At 32.7% G+C, this 20,656-nt stretch overlaps 1 protein-coding gene across 1 annotated transcript in view; it reads left to right on the forward strand.

Annotated features, from left to right (window-relative positions):
• NPFR (Neuropeptide F receptor) overlaps window positions 1–20,656 on the forward strand; it is a 355,628-nt gene that overhangs the window by 103,837 nt on the left and 231,135 nt on the right. The window contains exon 2 of the mRNA XM_072535514.1: window positions 9,381–9,396. The gene's annotated coding sequence lies outside the window, so the exon portion shown is untranslated. The remainder of the gene's footprint in view (window positions 1–9,380; window positions 9,397–20,656) is intronic.

Here is a 20,656-nt window from a genome sequence, read left to right on the forward strand (position 1 = left end):
TCTGTATCTCTTCGCTGGGAACCATATTGGTCATCATTTTAATTTTCTTGAAATTTATCTCCAGCCCAGTTTCTTGTAGTATGTAATTCAGTTCTTGGAGCATGTCTTTGATCTCTCCCAGATTATCTGACAGACGCACGATATCGTCCGCAAAACGTAGATGGTTTAATCTTTCTCCATCGATGGATATTCCTTTCTGTTGCCATGTTAGTCTTTTAAATGCATACTCAAGAACGGTAATGAACAGCTTTGGTGACATGGTATCACCTTGCCTGACTCCCCTTTTTATCTTTATTTTATTAGTTGCTGAATGTAGACTTATGGTTGTTGTGGCATTTTCATATATATTTTTAACTATATTACAATATCTGTGGTCGACCCTGCAATCTTGTAGTGCCCTTAAGATGGACGGTAATTCCACTGTATCAAACGCCTTTTTAAAGTCTACAAATATCAATGCCAAGGGACGGTTATATTCGTTAGTTTTTTCTACCAGGGTTTTTAGGCACTGCAGGTGATCGTTTGTGCCGTAATTAGGGCGGAAACCGGCTTGTTCCCGAGGTTGGTAAAAATCCAGCTTTGTCTCTAATCTGTTCGTTATTATTGGGGTGTATAATTTATAAAGATGGTTAAGGAGACTGATTTATCTGTATCTTTCCAGGTCTGCTATATCTCCCTTCTCGTGTAAGAGTACAGTTATTGAATTATTCCACTTTGTTGGGATATTTTGATTCCATAGGCATAGATTAAAGAGCTTTTGAATTTTGGTTATCAGTACTGAGCCTCCTATCTTTATCGCTTCCGTGACGACACCGTCCTCCCCCGGTGTGTTGTTATTCTTCATCTTTTTTAGAGCCTTGTAAATTTCGTCCAAGGAGATTTCTGGGATATCTTCGGAACCCTGATTTTGAACCTTCCTCTGCTGATATTCAACTATATCTAGAGTCGATTGGTTGCTATATAATGTCTCATAGAATGATTCCACAATTTGTAACAAATGTTCTCTGTTTGATGTGATGTTGCCATTTCTATGCTTGAGTTTGACTATTTGTTTATTTCCATTTGTGAGTTTGCGTCTCATTATTTTCATACTCTTATTCTCCTCAATAGTTTTGATGATTTTCTCATCTTTGTATTTTCTTAGGTCTTTTCTGATTTCTCTTGATACTTCCTTGTTCATTTTATTTATATCGTCGTTACTAGAGTTTTCGTCTCTTCTCAGTATTCTTCTTTGTTCCATTTTTTTCTGTGTTTCCAGACTAATTTTTTCTTCCTTCACGCTTTTTGGGCAGCATTTATTTTGAGCTTCTGTTATTGCTTCTATTATTATGTCATTTAGGATGATTTAATATCATTTGTTGATGATTTTTCTTGAAGGAATTTACCGATATGATCTTTAAAATTTTGTTCGTTGTTTGGATGTGTCCATATGTTTAATTGCTTCTTTTTTATCATATTGTGTCGTTCATAGTTGGTATTTAACACAATGGTGGCTCTCACCATACGATGGTCGCTTGATTTCGCAAATTTATTTAGCACTGTCACATCTGCAAATATGTATCTTTTATCAGTGATAAAGTAAACAATCTCATTTGTCGTCTTCCCATCTGGGCTTTTCCACGTCCATCTGCGGTGAGGTTTCTTGTAGTAGTAACTGTTCATTAGGAATATGTTTTTCTCTAGTAAGAAGTTTAAAGGAGTGTCGCCACGGTCGTTCGTATATATATATATATATATATATATATATATATAATATTCTTTATGCTAAATATAAAATCAATATACAGGAGAACTGAGAAAACTTTTAGAATAAAAATGGCCTTTATTTTCTTCATACTTTGTATAAGTTTGCAGCTAAATCAGATTTTAATAACGTAGGTTTTAATTACAAAGTCACAGTTATAATTCAGTAGATATTAAATTTTTTAAATTAAGTCTGTAACTGGAATATTCAATCTAGCTAAACTGAAAATTTAAACTGCGCAATAAATGTCAGGAAGATGAAGGATAAATTTTTATGAATAAATTTGCTATAAAATGCATCCCATTTCTCTTTAATATTCAATTTCTTATTTAACACTAGCAGCATCCGATAATATACTGGTTACCAGCAAATGTATTTAAAATAAATAGTTTTATATTTTCTCTAAACATTTTGTGGAATTGGGTTTTAATTCCAAACGCATCTAAACTTTTCTAACCTGTATAACCCCTTTTGGATTTTTAATGATTCTAAAAACATTAAATGACAAAACACAAAATAAAGCTAAATTAATATATATTGAAGTATTATCTGGAATTTTTTCTTATTTAAATTATATATTACATGGAAATGTCTATTAACTTATTTTCTATACAAGTAGTCTGTAAAATGATATTAAAAACTATTCTCTGTTCACAAATTGTTGAGAGCACGAAATATGCCTCAAACTCATAAAACGGTCGTAAATCATAGGCGTTTCTAAGGTGTTTATTCATTAAATAATAATATAATGTTTTAATACTGTTATATATAATATTGATAATATTTTAATACTAATATTATTTATTATATTATATTATATTAATAAAAATAAGAATACCTTATCTCTTTGGATATTTCAATACTAATCTTCTCGTTTAATCACTTTACTAGAAAACCTGGAATTCATATCCGAAGGTACTATTCGTTGCAAGATAATTAAGATGGAATTCCCCAGATTTTTAATAATATAATTATATTCGAAACTTAACTTGAAAGGGTGAAGTTATTACGAACGAAAACAATTTGTTTGTTTAGTACGTTTTTGATCGCATGTAATTTACGGCTCGTCGGTGTTTCCGCGTCTACGGCAGTAATTAGCGTCTCGAATATTTCTTTTGCGAATTATATGCAGTGAGAGTGATTTTTTATTCCATATACCTACGAACATATATGTACCTTTCGCTCGTGCTCGTTTTGTTGGATTGTTTGTGATGGCTTCATCATCAAGTTTTACACCGGTACTGTTGCGTACAGTCAGTAAGTCTGTCTATTCACCAAGAGAGAAGACTATTGTCCTGAATGTTCACGATGCTCTGGTTTCTCAGAATCCCACAAACACTGTTCGCAACATAGTCGAAAGTTGTGCCAACATGACTGGCGTAGGAGAGTCAACTTTATATAGGTTCCTATCAGAAAGAAAAAAACACGGTATAGCTAACCCAAACACAAACGAAAACTTAAAGAGAGGGAAAAAGTTTATTGAAATTGATGAATTTGCCAAAAATGGTATTCGAAGGAAAATTCATGGATTTTTTTTCAAAAAAGAAATACCAAACCTAAACAAAATTTTACAAGAAGTTAGAGACGACCTGGATTTGCCTCATATCGGACAAACTAAATTGTGGCAAGTTTTAAAAGAATTAAATTTCCGGTGGGAGAAATCAGACTGAAAATCACTTTTGATTGACCGGGAGGAGAAGATGATGTTGGAGAAGAAATTATCTAAGATTCATACGAAAATTCCGGGCTGAAGAAAGGCCCATCTTCTACCAGGATGAAACGTGGGTAAACTCAGGTCATACTCTAAAAAAAATTTGGTCAGATAAAAATATATTAAGCTCTAGGCAAGCCTTTATGGAAGGTTGGTCTACTGGTATCTCCCCACCTTCTGGTAAAGGCAGTAGATTAATAATTTCTCACAATGGCAGTGAAAAAGGATTTGTTAAGCATGGTTTGTTGGAATTTCATTCCAAAAGCACAAAAGACTATCACGAGGAGATGACAGCTGATGTTTTTGAAGAGTATTTTGAGCAAATGATTGAACACATACCACTAAATTCAATTATAGTATTAGATAATGCACCTTATCATTCACGACAAGTAGAAAGACTTCTAACGAATGCGTGGAAGAAACAGGATATTCTTGACTGGCTGCGAAATAAGTATCTGCTTTACGAAGATGGAATGGTAAAAGCAGAACTTTTAAAAATTGCCCGGCAACACAAATCTAAGTTCAAGAAATACGTAGTTGACAAAATGGCGGAAAGGCGAAACATCACAGTCTTTAGACTTCCACCCTACCACTGCGAAATAAATCCAATTGAACTCATTTGGGCACAAATGAAAAGTTATGTGGCTAAAAAAAATACGTCATATAAAATACAAGCTGTACGTGAATTGTTATACGAGTCTTTATAACATATTACAAAACAAAACTGGAAAGATGCAGTAAGACATGTAATAGAAGAAGAACAAAAAATGTGGGATCTTGATAACATAATTGATGCGACCGTAGAGATTATTAACCTAATTATTAACCCTCAAGACGACTCGGATTCCGAAGTTGATCCTATTTATTTTAAATTTGAATAGTTTTCTAATCGTAATTATATAAGGTAAGTAATAGTAGTTGTAATCGTAAGGTATTAAAGGGGAAAGGCGCAAAATGTCGCCTGTCAAAATCTTTAATGTGTTTTAAATGTATCTATTTTTTTTCAAATCCTGAGAAAACTAAAAAGCATTTTTGAAAAATTTAAAGGCAGAATGAAATATTGTTTAGAATAAATAAAAAGTTTCTTTTGCATGCAATATTTTCAATTAAAAATTATACTATATTTTCTCTTTTATTTTCACCCCTGTTACATAACATAATAAAATAAACATTGTAGAAGTTTTCATGGACTTTCTGCCCTGAGTAATAATGTAATCTTTCATTCTGCGTTTAAATTTTTCAAAAATATTTATTAGTTTTCTCCGGATTCGAAAATAATGGATACATTTAAAACACATTGGAAATTTTGCCAGGCGACATTTGGCGCCTTTTTCCTTAATTAAATAAATGTATCTTTTACAAATGGCAAGAAACTTTTTATTTTTGAATAAAATAAATAAGTTTTATTAAAAAATACAATTTACATAAGTACAATTTAAAAAATATATTTATTTAGTTCAAATAAATGTTTCAATCATATACTCTACGACACTGGTCGTTCATCTCTAACCATTCATGTACCCCGTAATAGGATTATAAGGTATTGTATTCCTTCAGATATAAGGTGGGTTAGTCGAAAACATCTTAAACCGTCAGTTTTAGGTTGGTTTTTACTATTATATCGTATTACCTATCCTCTCTGTATTTCAGTTTTCTAATTAGGGTTAAACTTGTAGTGAGCTATCAACAAATTGTGAACCGTGTATATGATATAATAACAAAATGTAAATTAAGAAGAGCTAACAAAGCTATTGTCCCATTTTTATTTCGTGGATTTCAATAAAAATAATGGTTAACAGTAAACTCTTTATTAACAATTAGTTCGTTGATATTTTTAACTGTCTTTCCTGCCATATACAGGTTACGAACATTCCACGTATAGAAAGTTCACAAATAGAGTGCTTTTATTATCCCAACGGCCTTTTAACACATTGGCTGCCATAAGGATCACCGGCGATCCTAACTAACAGATTACAATTGTACCATTAGGATCACCGGCGTTACTTGTGCGTATTTAACTTTCAGAATTATTATAACGGTCGGCACTATGGAGACGCTCAAATAGTTTTACTGTGGCACACTCATCGAGTAAAAAGACAAAAGAGGGAATGTAAAGGTAGTGGGGGCAAAAATATTGTTAGACAGGAAGTGCCATCTTGAGAGGCCACATTAAACAAGGAAAGAGAGACTCTTTCTTTGTTTAAGAAATCAAATTTAGTTGAGTTATGTTATTGCTGATGTTATTGTTTGTCCCAACTGTCACATGAAAGATTATTTGTATTTGAAGTTTTTTAACAATTGTTTCACATTTTAGACTATTATTGTTATTATTTAATTAAAACTTTATTGTATTCTAGTGTTAAAAAAAGTATTTTAAGTGTATTATGTATTAATATTATGTAATATAACAAATAAATAGATACATTAGAACCTCTCCACCACTGTATGATTATTGTGAAGTGTCATGAAATTTAAATTTGGCGCATTCGCATTTCCGGATATGTCCGCCATCAGAGGCCACTTTTTTGGTCTCCTTTTCATAACGATTAGATTCCCTCTTTTGTCTTTTTGCTCGATGGGCACACTAGGAACCCATAGCTTGCTTATGTTGTTTTGTTAGGCGCGATAATGCCGTAAATAGCTTGTAACGACAGTTGAGAATAAGGCGTTCTAGAAACGATTAGTGACAGCCATTATTAAGTTTTTCTACGGAATTAGCAGTTTTTTGGTCAATTTGAAATTATATGATGTAAGCATATGTAGTTTATTCGTTTTCAAATCTTGTTGCTGGATTATTTGTAAGGATAAACAAAATATTACCGTATTTGTTTTACATAACCTCAAATGTTTTTGCTTACATTTAATTCTTATATCCTATTAAAGAAGTAGGTGATAATTGCAATACTCTCATCATCTAATAGTTGTAAAAATTCTGAAGGTATTTCATCAGGACCAGAAGCATTTCTTTGTTTCGTTTGGTCGATGGTCTTCTGAACTTCTAAGATTAGAATTGGTGGACCAATATCTCATTTATATGTTATTTCTTGGTTTAATAATTCTATTATGTATTTTTCTTATTCGGTACAGAGCTCTCTATTATCAATTAAAATTCTACTACCAGAGTCTTGTAATATATTCTGCCTCTAAATTCTGCTTTTGCCTGTTAACCTTTTAAAGTTTTTATACAAATGGAAGCTGTCGTGTCGTTGCTCCAGTTTCTTAATTTTTAAACACGATTCTTGAACCCATCGGTCTTTTGCTATTTTAATCCTTTTTGAAATTTCTTGACGTATTTTTACAGACTCTCTTTAGCCTGACTGTGATTGTAGAGTAGGGGGGAGTAGGGTAAAGTGGAATAGCTAAACTTTGAAATTAAATAAATTTTACATTTTTCGAAATAAGATTTTGTAAAAAACATATCTTATAACCGCAACTTTTATGATCATTATCTCGAAATATAAATTAAATTAAGTCAGTAAATTTTTTGTTATGCGAGGGCTTGTCAGGCATTGTCTTTTTTTCACTTTGTCCCACACGGTTGGGTAAAGTGAAATAGTTGGTGGGGTAATGTGAGATATAACTAGCATATATAAAAAGTCTTTAAAATGAATATTTAATTAGGAAAAATAACACAAAAGTACCTATTCTAATATTTGTTGCAAATGATAATTTAAAAATAATAAAAACATTTATAAAAATTTAATTATTTTATGGCAAAGTGCAGAAAAATTGATGAGAACGCCGACAATTTCACTTTTTAAAATAACACTGTCGTCAGGTATATCTGGAAACACAAATGAGTCCTGGTGGTTTCTGTAGTTTCTCAGGTAAGTTATGTCATATGCTTCTTCCTCGTAAATGTTTTCTAACCACTGCCCTTTAATTTTTCCAACAAATTTCATGGCTGTTCCCTTTCTTATCTCTGTTAAAATTTACCACGACATAATCATCTTTTTCAATATTCTTCTGTATTAAAGTAAATTTCTTATCTTTTCGACGAAGTAACTCTGTTGTTTCGAGTTCATCATCTAGTGAAATAAGTTCTTTTGAATCACAATCCTGGCATATATTCGTGGACTCTTCGGAAGAGCTTTCAGATTCCATCGATGTTTTTCGGGACTTCATTTTTTTAGTTTTACTTTTGATATTTTCTTGGCACAAATTTCGTTTAACATTTTTACGGTTTTTGTATTTGGTTTTCCGAAACTCTGCTTTAGCTCTAACAAATACGGGGAAACTGTTATAATAGCAATTTTACCATTACGTTTTCCACCCTTTTTTGTCAGTTTTGATGTTGCTTTTGGTAATGGAAGAATATCATTTGGAGATCGTAATTCTTTTAAATGAGATGTGTGTGAGCTGTCGGAAGTGTTCTTTACATTATAAAATAAACTACAAGAAATTGATAAATCACTCTTGGTCGGAGGTGTCTGGTCGTTTTGATTATTGTTACCTGCTGATGTTTCAATATTAGGTTCAACTGTTTCTTTAGTTACTTGATTGTTTGAATCATGAGAAGCCAAAAGTTCAGAACTCATTGGCTCAGGTTGAATAGAAGCTATTGCTGGAAAATAATCTAGGGTTTTTTCAAAACTATTTTCTTGTTCTGTTATTTGTGACAGTGCAAAATCTATGTCTGAAAATTTGGTATTATCGTATGGGACAATACCTGCTGACTTAAAACTATTTTCAGCATTTGAGAGTGTGGCTGCCCTTGCATACGCTTTACCAAATATTTGACCTAAATCTTGTAATTGAATAAGTTTATTCGATTTGTTTCTCTGCCAGTTTCTAACCTCTTGAGTATAATAATTGCTTAAAGGATACATGAAACTTACGTCAAGTGGCTGGAGCTTGTGTGACGTATGTGGAGGAATTACTAAAATATGAACATGGTGTTGTCTTGCTGTTTCAATTAAAGCCAAATTTTTGACCTGAAGCACTAACATAAATTTCGGCTGTAATTAGAGTGCCCCTTTCACCAGACGTCAAGTTTCCCACCTTCTTTTTACCCTTTACGGATATAATTTTTGTTGGCTTATTTGGGACAGTAGTTATACCAGTTTCATCACAATTGTAGGTTCTGCTGGCAGAAAAAGCATATTTATCTTGAAGCTCAGCCAATAGAGCAAAAAATGTGTCGACAGAAACTTTATTAAAGCCAGAAGCCCTAGCTGCTGATGTGTTTTCTGGAGTTCTCAATGTCAGCTGGGGATGCCTTTTTAAAAATAGGTACAACCAGTCTTTACCAGCTAAACAGTTTTGTTTATGAAAGTTGTTTGGAATTTTATTAATTTCTGCATATTGGAAAGCTAAACTTCTTAGTTCTAAATAAGAAAGACCAAAAAATAACCTGCTAAAACTGGAGTATCGGCACCTGAATAAGTTTTGACTGATTTTATGTAGTTTTTAAATCTTTTATTTACTGTTTATTGACCGACAACATTAATTCAGGCTTAAAACCAAGGTAAAACAGGCATGGGCCTATAACTAAAGCAGCAAGAAGAAGCAAACACGAATGTGTGGTATTTATTTGAAAACAGTTTTCAAACTTTGTATTTGAAAATATATATTTTAATATCATTTGTCGACACTATTTTTAGTTTGAGTGGGATGTGGGATGTAAAGTTCCGGTCTCTAATACCAAAATAACATATAATATAATGCTTCCACATAATCTGTATGAATAGTTCTAAAATGTATTATGTTCACCACTGGATTAGATCATAAAAGTTATATTTTAAATATAGTACAGCTTTACAATATGTAGAAACTTACTGAAATACGGAAATGCTGAATTTTATCCTGTATTTAAAATTCAGTTTTGTTCTAAATCAGTTTTCACAAAAGAGGGTTTAGCAAAAATTATAATATTTATATAAATTATTTTATTTTAGTTTTAAATAATACTTTTTATTTTTTCAGATTACGCGGCTATATGGTAAGAAATGTTTTATTTTTATTAAATAGGTAGTAAGTACGTTTGTTGCTAAAATAGTTTGTGAAAGGGAAACTTTGTTTTACGTCTTGGAAATTATTGTTGCCATCATGAATATTCCAACATTAGTCTATTTGACTAGTGTATTGATTTTTAATTTTTATGATGTTCCATGAACACCACTAGAATCCGTCTTTTTCTTTATTTTTGGTAATAAATCTATATTTTTTTCCATAGGAATTTAAGAGTTGATAGCGGTATTGTTATTGAGGCTAAAACTGTTATTTATTTAGTCTGTATTTAGGCAAATTGCCATGGAGAGATATAGCGTAGAAAAACAGGTGAAAATTATAAAAATTATTTATTAACATAATTTTCTATTCATGCAATATTTCGCGCGCTTCGCCCATTACACGGTAGCTATAATTGTCCTACCTATTCGCAGTGTGGTGAATAAAGTTAAGACTATTGGTTGAGTAAACAATCAACGAACCCCCGTATGTTAACGGAATATAAAACCTGATGAAAATATGTCCGCTGTCCGTGAGAGTAAGTAAGGAAGTCTATTCGGAACATCGCTCACAAGAATTCTGATTTTACAGACAACAACTTGCGTATATTTTTTTATTATAACTAATAAATTAACAATCAGAATAAAACAATGTATTCTATAAGTTAATGTGATGAGTTTATGTCCTGTCCCTTGGTTCTGGCGTGATGTGTTCCCCTCCAATGAGAGAATCACGGGTCCATGTTACTGGTCTGTTGGCCAACGTCGCTTTAGTTTTCTGATAGCTCGATGTTGAGGTATTGCGGAAATTAATGGATGTATTGTAATTTATTTTGCTGGTATACTTCTTTCACTGTTGGGATATTGAGATCCTCATAGATTCTTTGGTTGGTTACGTACCAGTGTGCATCAACAATTGCTCTTAAGATTTTTGATTGGCATCTTTCCATAATAGCAATATTAGATTTACTACTACAGCCCCATAGCTCTATGCCATATGTCCATATTGGTTTGATAACTGTTTTATAAATTAGAATTTTATTATTTATTGACAGCTTTTTTCCAATTAACCAATTGATTTCTTTTTGTCTTAGTTGTATTTGTTTTCTTTTTTTGGTGATGTGTTTTTTCCAACACAGAGTTTGGTCCAGGTGTAGCTCTAGGTATTTGGTTGTTTTAGTCCTGGGTATTTACTCATTGTTGATATATATTGGTGGTGGTGTTTCTCGTCGTAAAGTGAAAGTTGACTTGTTTTCTTTTATTTTTATTTTCCATTGTTTTAGCCAGTTTTCAAGCTCATACAAATAGTCTTGGAGTTGTTGTGTAGCTATGTTAATGTGTTTGTGACTTGAAAGGGCTACTGTGTCATCCGCAAATGTGCCAATTGTTACGTTATGTGAAGTTGGTAGATCAGACGTATATAATATATATATAATAAAGGTCCCAATACGCTGCCCTGTAGAATTCCCGCCATAATGTGATGCGTTTTGGATATTTCTCCATTTACTTTAGTTCTAAACTGTCAGTTTTCCAAGTATGATGTAAGTATTCGAAAGAATAGTGGTAATATTTGTTTAATTTTATAAAGAAGTCCTTTATGCCAAACCTTATCAAAAGCTTGACGTACATCTAGTGATATCATTGGGAAATATTCCTTTTCTTCTAATGCGGAATTGATTTTATGGATTATTCGGTGGCATTGGTACGGTCGATAGGATGAGACTTCACTTGGATCCTTTCCTGGTTTTGGGAATACAAGTATTTCTGCAATTTTTAGATTGTTAGGCCAATAATTACATCTTAATATTGCGTTAAATTATATATAAGAATTACTATACCCTTTTTTGGTAATTCTTTTAGCATTTTTGGTGTTCTTAGGTCAATTCCTGGTGACTTTTTGATTTAGTCTTAAGATTTCTTTTTTAAGTTCTTTGGGTGTTGTTACTTCTATTGGATTTACTGATGGTTGTTCTAAGTTTAAATAATTAATAATTTCTTGATCTTCCTCATTGTTGTGTGGTTGGAATACTGTTGCTAAATGTTCAGCAAATAATTCTGATTTTTCTTTATTTTCTTCTTGCCCATTGGTTCTGTGTGTCTGTGGTTTTTCATACTGGTGGCGATATTGCTTGAGGTTTTAAGGATGATTTGATTGGTTTCCATATTGAATGGTCGTATCTATTAAGTTGTGTTACATATGTTTTGACTGACTCTTCTCTTACAATTTTTATTTGTGTTTTTAATTTATTGGTTAAGCGATTGTAAAACGTTTTATCCATTGGGTTCCGACTGTGTTGCCATTTGGCTCTTGCTCTTCTTTTTTCAGTAATGAGCTTTTTAATTTCTAGTGGAATATTTATTCTATTCTCGATTTTATTTTTATCTGCATCGTTCGGTGTCGCTTCTTTTGCAGCCTTTTGCAATAAAGTTATAAGGTTATTTATAGCTGCTTCTATTTCTGAAGGGCTTCTTAGTCTTACATTAAGTTTAATTTTCATCCAGTATTTTTCGGTAAAGGTTCCATCTGTTAAATCTGTTCTAGGTCCATGCAGTTTTTGAGTAGGTTGTTTGTTAATAACGCAGGTGCTAATTATTGCAATAATTGGTGAATGATCTGAAGATAGATCATAACTTGAAACTATGTCCATAAAGGTGTTAAAAATTCCTTTTATGATGCAAAAATCTAAGAGGTCTGGTCTTTTTTTGGAGTCCGTGGGCCAGTACGTTGGTGTTCCTGTTGATAAATATGAGTATTTATTTTCTTGCATTAAGCTATAGAGCTCTCTCCCCTTTGTTGTTATTAATCTTGATCCCCAGTAAGTGTGTTTACTATTAAAGTCACCAGCTGCGATAAATTTTGGACCTAGAGTATTGAAGAAGGATCCGACATCGGTTTTTTTAATATTGTGCTTTGGAGGGCAATATACTGCTGCTATTGTTATTTCGTAAGATAATGAGCACACTTTAATTACTGTAGCTTGGATACAGTCTGTTATATAACTTTCCGTCATGAAATGTTTAATTGATTGTTTGATCAAGATTGCTGTACCTCCATGGGCTGTCTTGTCTGGGTGGTTTGTATGGTACGTTAGATAATGAGGTATTTTAAAATACGATTTGTCTGTAAAATGTGTCACTTATTATTAATATATCTATAAAATTTTGTTGTAGAAATATTATCACCTCGTTCTTATGATTCAGCAGGCCATTGGCGTTCCATTCAGCTATTCGTAGAAAGAATTTTATTTGCATACAAGTTTACTTAGCATGTTTATTACCATGCTGTTTTGTTGCAAGATTTGGTTAAACATGGCTTTGAATTCTTTTAAAAACTTCATAAGAATAGTGTTTAAATCTTGGTTATCTGAAGGAGCGGCAGGAGGTTGTCTATTACTCGCTGCATTAGCATAGCTTACATTTGGTCTTACTGTATTGGGTATAAAGTTTCTGTTACGTGCTTGCTACATATTTTGGTGATGATTATATGTAGTTTGTGCATAATTTCGCATTGATTTGTACCTGTACCTGGTCAAAATTCAACTCACCCAGAAGCTAAAGATAAACGATGTTACATAATAACATTAGCTCATTGAATAGGCTCTAAAGCAGTCAGTGATCCTAGTTTTCATAGAAACATCATCCTTAGCAAAGAGTCGCATTTTTAGATAACTGAGTAGGTTAACAAACAGAATTGTCGAATTTGGTACATTACCAATCCAGGTGAGATCCAAGAGCGATCCAAACGTGGCTGTGTGGCACCTGATATTCTGTACGAGGCTGTTGAGGCTCATATCACGTAGAAATGATGTGAACATATCACCGAGGTCGTGCTATTTCAGCCCGCTGGTCTTGTTCTTTTAGATTTTCTAAGTCGTAGGTCTATGCAAATAAGCCACAAACTACAGCGGCTTAAGTTAATGTAACCTTTGCGCCTCATCAAGCAAATCTGCGGTGGATATTTGAGCGATGTTATATATCATACACAAAGACATCGAGAGGCATTTCGAACAGATAAAAAAATTCGTCGATATCTTTAAAAAGATGGATTTTGAGAGAACCACAAACGAATCTTTTTCAACATGAACGAAGGACCTATATTAATTATGTAGGTAATACTATACAGGGTACTCTGAGAAAGTTGTACCTTTGGAATCTTTTTGATAAATCACTATATTTTCATTTTGGTAAATAGTTTGAATATGTTACATAATTATATTGCTAATTCCAAAAAATCATCTTAAGCACCATCTGTATGAAGTATTGAAGCCTAGCCATGCATGTATTACTTCATACTCTTCCTCCCATTTGATCACAGAAAACTTTCCCTTATTCTCACCCAAACCGACATTATTCTTCTTCAAGTTCCGCTCCTATTGGAGATTGGAAATCATTCTGGCAATTATAATTTTGTTGATTACGCCTGAATAGTTTAATTGAACTGCATCCAAACCATTCACGGAGATTGCGTAGCCACGAGATTTTATGTCTTCCTACGCTTCTTCTGCCTTTGATTTTTTCCTGCATTATATTCCTTAGTAGTTCGTATTTTTCACCTCTCATGATGTGCCCCGAGTATTCCAATTTCCTGATTTTTATGGAATTTAAAACTTCGCATTGTTTTCCTAGTTGTTTGAGAACTTGTTCGTTTGTTTTGCGATCCATCCATGATATCTTCAAAATACGTCAGTAACACCACATTCCGAATGCTTCTAGGTTTTTAATGTTGGATTTTTTAAGTGTCCAAGCTTCAACCCCATACAAAAGGGTAGAGAAAATATAAAATCGAAGCATTCTTATTCGGAGCGATATATTGATATGGCGATTACAAAAAAGTTTTCTCATTCTATTAAAAGTTAACCGTGCAATTTTAATGCGGCATCTTATTTCTTTAGTCTGATCAGTATCTTCTGTTATCCATGCTCCAAGATATTTGTACGAAGATATTTGTTCAATTTCTGTATTATCTTGTACTAGCTTAACTTTGATGTTTTGTGCTTTTGTAAATACCATAAACTTGGTTTTCTTCAAATTTATTTTTAGTCCATAATCGTTGCAATATATATTTAGTTATTGTTCTGAAGTATTTTCTTGTGGCATTTTAAATTAATTACTATTTAAATGGGAATAAGCCACAATTAAAGGTTAAAATACGTTTATTGACGTTTCAATTTCCACTTCGGAAATCGTTCTCAAAATACAAACATTAGTTGTTCAGCAAGGTGTTGCAGTTCTTCTAGTGTTCCTGCCAGAAGGACGGTGTCATCAGCATATCTTATGTTATTAAGTGGCTCACCGTTTATTATAAGACCCTCACTGACCTCGGCAAGCGCTAATTCTGAGATGGCTTCACTGTATAAATTTAATAACAAGAGTGATAAAATACACCCTTGGCGGACCCCACGGCGAATCTGGATATCCTCGGTCAGTTCATTTTCAACTTTCACTTTTGCTGTTTAGTTCCAATAGAGGTTACATATGATTCTAATGTCTCTACGTTTTATGTTTTTATTTAATAAAATTTCTTTAAGCCGATTATGCTGCACTCTGTCAAATGCCTTCTCAAAATCAATGAAACAGGCATATACTTCCTGATTTATATCTAAGCATCTCTGCGAAAGAACACTTACTGCAAACAGTGCATCTCGTGTTCCCAGTCCTTTCATAAATCCCATTTGTGTATTACTTATGTCTTCATCTAATTTCTTATGTATTCTATTGTAAATTACTTTTAAAAACAATTTCAAGACATGACTCATTAAGGCTATGGTGCGATGTTCATTGCACTCCTTTGCATTGGCTTTTTTGGGTAGCAGTATGAATGTTGATTGGAGCCATTCTTTAAGTATTATACCTGTTCTATATATGGTATTGAATAGATCAAAAAGAAGATCAATAGATTCAGTATTCACAATTTTGAGTAATTCGATAGGAACTTCATCAGGCCCGGGAGATTTACCACCTTTAGCTTGTTTCATTGCATATTCAATTTCTTTTCGTATAATGTCAGGTCCAGTATCATCCTTAAATTCTTTTGGTGCTTCTGTTCTCTCTTTGTCTTCAAAAAGTTGTGCTATATATTGTGCCCATCTCTGCATTTTTTGGTTTATATCTGTTATAAGTGCACCACTTTCATCTCTTAGTTGTCTAGTTTGAAGTGTTTTTCTCATTCCTGTTAATTCCTTAATTCTTTTATGCATGTTAAAAAAGTCATATTTTTTCTTAATTTCTTCTAGTTCTTGGTACTGCTCATGTAACATTCTCTCCTTACCTTCTTTTATTCTCTTAATTAATCGATCAGTTTCATTATATTTAATTGGATTTTTTGTTTTGAATGATTTTCTTTCATTCATTAATAGTAGTATTTCTTCAGTCATCCAGTCTTTATGTTTTCTCTTCTTTGGTTTTAAGTTTTCATTTGCTAGTTTTAGTAATTGCTACTTTTATATTTTCCCATTTGTGACTAATGTTATAACTACTTTTATTCAGTTCTTGGGCATTACGTAGATTTTCAGTAAGAGTTTTTACGGTTTGTTCCTAAGTAACATATACTCACAACATTCTACATTTTTTTAACAAGTTTAAATTTTACTGAGAATATTATATCACTAGGAACTTCATTCCTAGTGATATTTTTACTTTTGTTCTTTCCGCATCTATGAACTCCATAATTCTGCTTGAAAAGAGATTTGAAGGTCTCTAAAATAACTCTGGAAATCCTAACAAGTCGTTGGTTTCAGGAATATTTTAAGTAAGAAAATGACACTAATTTAGGATAATTATTGTCTGAAAAGATTTTCGGACGTTTGATGTCTGAATGCATTTTTTATTAGCATCATGTGCAGCACAACTTGCCCAACAAACTACCAATGGAACCAAAAAACAATATTATCTTATACCCTATGTATTGCCTAATTTATGACTGACACATGTTATGATATTTTATAAGACTAGGATGTTGCAAAACTTTTAAATCTATGTTTATAAAAGGCATGAGACCTTGTTAGAGTAAAATAATTTTCGCTGATCGTGCCACTGGAATACTTTATATACTCTTGTATTCAGGCTGTATATATAAAAAGCGGTTTAATTCAAAGTATAATGCTTCAGACCAGAAAATTTATTCATAACAAAGAAATCCACAACAATAAATTGAAAAAAAGACAGTTAAATAAAATCCATTCAAAAGAATATGGTAAATTAAAAGACAAATCTCCAAGTGAGCTCGACTTTATCGCCAGCGCAGCTAATCGAAAGTTATTGTAGTTATCTAATGGAGTTGGAAATTACTGAAGCTCGAAAAGTTACATAAAGAAGTTTGATTGAATTGGCTGTTAACTTTAAATGGATATGACTTACTAATGAAAGCAAGGAATGCTTCTAGCGTAACTTTCAAGAATTATTGAAGTAATTAGTTATTGAAAAGCTTATGCCAAGTTCTGCAAGTTATGCAGAAAATACATGTACTAAAAGTTTTGAAAGTACTGTTTTTTATAATTCAATTACTTTATTTGAAATTTTGTAATACATAATTTTGCTGGAAATTATATTCTTTAAGACCAATTTGTGAAAGTTTTTCATTTCAAAATGAACTGTTAAAATAAAAATGCGGCTATTTCGTTTTGTGGCATTAAAAAATGTTGATTGAAAAACTCTTCGTACTTCATCAACTTTTTCTTAGTTTTTCTTAGAGCCTTTTTCAGTTGTGACTATGTGTTTTGTGCAGGTCCAGAATTATTACATCTAAGGCATGCAATTTTCGCTTAAATTCTTAACGAATGCAAACAGAACATCCTATCTCGTCTACTGCAATATTAAGATGATACCATGAAATATTTAACATTGAATTTAACACAGATTTTTTTAAACCACAAAAAAAGACCAATGTGTCTTCTGTCATGTTCATCAAAATGCACCCAAAAAAGCAAAGATGGCTCTGTAGTAAACGAATAACATTGCTAATCAGTTGTAAGTATTGTGTTGTAAGGCAACTTAAGGAAACGGATAAACAGATAGCTAAAAATTCACTAAGAACTATAGTTGCTTGTTCCGACTTCTCATCACACCTCAATCTGAACTGTCAATGTTTTATTATTATAAACGAATTATGCGTTTATAATTTCACCATATTTGACATAGAACGTAATAAAGGATTTTACTACATGTGGGACGAAACTGGAGGAACGAAGGAGACTAACGAAACAAGTAGCAGTGTTTATGGACAAAGGGAGGACAAAATTGAAACAGAATAATACTTTCTATTATATTCTTTTGCAGCTGAAATTTTTTCTATAAAAATAACGCACGATTATTTTGAAATAGGTTATTCCCAAAATGAGGGAGATTCCGTGCGCGCCATAATAGATCGACGCAAAAAAAACCAAACAGTTTTTATTCCCGAAAAATGAATGAGCTTAATAAAGCTACGGTTTGTTAGAACAGTGCGCAAGGCACGACATACACGTACAACAGAATCTGTTGTACTCGACTCATGGCAGTTTTGGGTCAGTCGGTTTGTTAGACTAATTCGCGTATATACATTCTGTCGGGCTCAATATAAGTTAAGAAGTTAGATTCACGTTTGTTCTCTAAGATTGTACGTTTAGAAAAATGAATTCTAGCAAACTTAACGCAATAATTTTATTACTCCAAGAAGAGGAGTTGATAATGTCAAATCTAAATAAAAGAAATAAAAATCTAAACAAAATTTTTTCATGTCGTAATACAGAAGGTGCTTTTAAATTAACAGTCGAAAAAAGATCGTACCAAAACGAGGAAAAAATTCGAGAATATTTTAGACTTTCCAGAGATTTATTTGGAACTCTTACAATTTATAATGGATGATATTACTAAAAAACCCTACAACAAAAGCCATCACCTAGTTATTACAATATTAACTATATAAAAATAAAATTAAAATTTCGGTATAGATGTGTACGCTGTAAGCTCAGCTGAACGTTTGCATCCAAATCAAATCGCAATTGATTCCAGCGCACACCGTCGACGTACACTGCTATCGCTCTGCAGAGCGCGCAACTATGCAGAACCTAACAAACTGTTATCATAAAGAACCATTCCTTTGATTTTGACGAACTTGCGCGGCGTTCGACTGACTGTGAGTTATGCGTCGCTCACTGTTCTAACAAACCATAGCTTTAAGATGTGTCAAAACAACAGGTAAACCGTATTTGGTAACTGAATTGCATAAAGATAATTAAATAAAGGCCTTTGATAAAGTGCGGCATGATCACCTAATCAGACTCCTGACAAAAAAGAATTTAGATAAACGAGACATCCGACTAATAGCAAATATGTACTACAATCAGAAAGCAGTAGTGAGAGTAGAGAATAATACCACTGAAGAAATCGAAATAAAGCGAGGTGTGAGACAAGGGTGTATACTGTCACCAACCCTGTTTAATCTCTATTCCGAAGACGTAATGAATAGAACACTCTCTGAACAATCCGTAGGTATTAAAATAAATGGTGTTAGATTAAACAATCTGAGATTTGCCGACGACACCGTTCTGATCGCAGAAACACTTGAAGAGCTACAGACATTGGTGAATAAGATAGCAGACTGCAGCGAAGAATATGGACTATCTTTGAACATAAGGAAAACTAAATTTATGGTAATATCGAAATCAACACAAAATGTCCAAAATTTATATTTACACAATGAAATTATCGATCGAGTTAGCAAATACAAATATTTAGGCACTTTTATAAATGAAGACAACGATAGCTCAGCAGAAATCAAAATAAGAATAGAAAAAGCCAGATCCATATTCACTAAAATGAAGAGAGTGTTCTGCGGAAGAGATTTGAGCCTTGAAATGAAACTTCGCCTGATGAGATGTTACGTACTTTCTGTGCTGTTCTACGGAATGGAGTCATGGACGTTGAAAAAGATTGATACCAAAAAATTAGAGGCATTTGAACTGTGGATGTATCGCAGAATCCTGAGAATATCATGGACCGAGAGAGTCACAAATGTCGAGGTCTTGAGAAGAACGAATAAAGAAAATGAAGTCATATTTACGATCAAAAAACGAAAACTGCAATACTTGGGACACATTACAAGAGGCGAAAGATATGAACTGCTTCGAATAATTATGCAAGGGAAAATAGCAGGAAAAAGGTCCATAGGAAGAAGACGAAACTCCTGGCTAAAGAATCTACGGGAATGGTATAGCTGTAGCAGCAACGAATTGTTTCGGTCAGCAGTTTCGAAAATACGTATAGCCCTGATGATCGCCAACCTTCGGAACGAAGATGGCACTTGAAGAAGAAGAAGAATTCATTTGATTTTAAAAAACTTATGACAACCACAATTTTCAAATTGGTCGAACAAAAAAAAATTGTCTGGACCAAGGTGAAACACATAAATACTTCTGAAACAAATCCTGGTGGAGTGAATATTCATTCATGCTTTTCTATTCAATAAAAAAATAAAGTTAAACTTGCTGCAGAAACCTATCTTCATTGGGATTGATTGATATCTTCGGATTGATTTCCGAAGTGCAAATTAAAACGTCATATATATGATATTATATAATATACAAATATAAAGTACGTCTACTCTATCTTTTCCAGTGCGTCATGATTCATTTTCAAACAAGTTAAATCCAAATATTAAATGAAACGTACGTTGATGTGTAGATAATTAACATTGATACCTACTACTATCAATGTAATAATTACGAAATGGGTATTATCCAGGTGGATGTATTAAAGTTAAATTTAGTAAATATATTATTTATTATAATTTTTGTGTATTTGGATTAGGATTCGTCGGGAAAGGATTAATAAAAATATGATGAAAAGAAGATTAAAAAGTAATCTTAATATTATTTGTATACTTTGCCAAAATAATTAAATTTGTATCAATTTTATTCTATTGTCACATAGCAACAGAGTCGAAGGCGGTTATGACTTGGATGGGTGATTGCTACGAAACCACGTAGCTGTGGAACACCTTGTGTTGTTGTCTTCCAATCATCCAATCGACAACTTTACACATTCTAAGTACCGACCGCCGGCCAACATGTATCTTCCCTTTGCCCCTCAAAGGCGTCTGTTGTCTCAGCATTATTTAGATTATTATTTATAATATTTTACAGTGGTGTTACTAATGAAAAAAAAAGGGTGTGGCAGTCCAGTGGGACTGCCGGTAGAAGTTATACTTCTATACACGCGTTCTCCGTTAAAAATTTATATAGGAGTCAATCTGCACAATCATTACATATGTAATGC

Source organism: Diabrotica undecimpunctata, chromosome 6, assembly GCF_040954645.1.
Source record: "Diabrotica undecimpunctata isolate CICGRU chromosome 6, icDiaUnde3, whole genome shotgun sequence".
Classification (NCBI taxonomy): domain Eukaryota; kingdom Metazoa; phylum Arthropoda; class Insecta; order Coleoptera; family Chrysomelidae; genus Diabrotica; species Diabrotica undecimpunctata.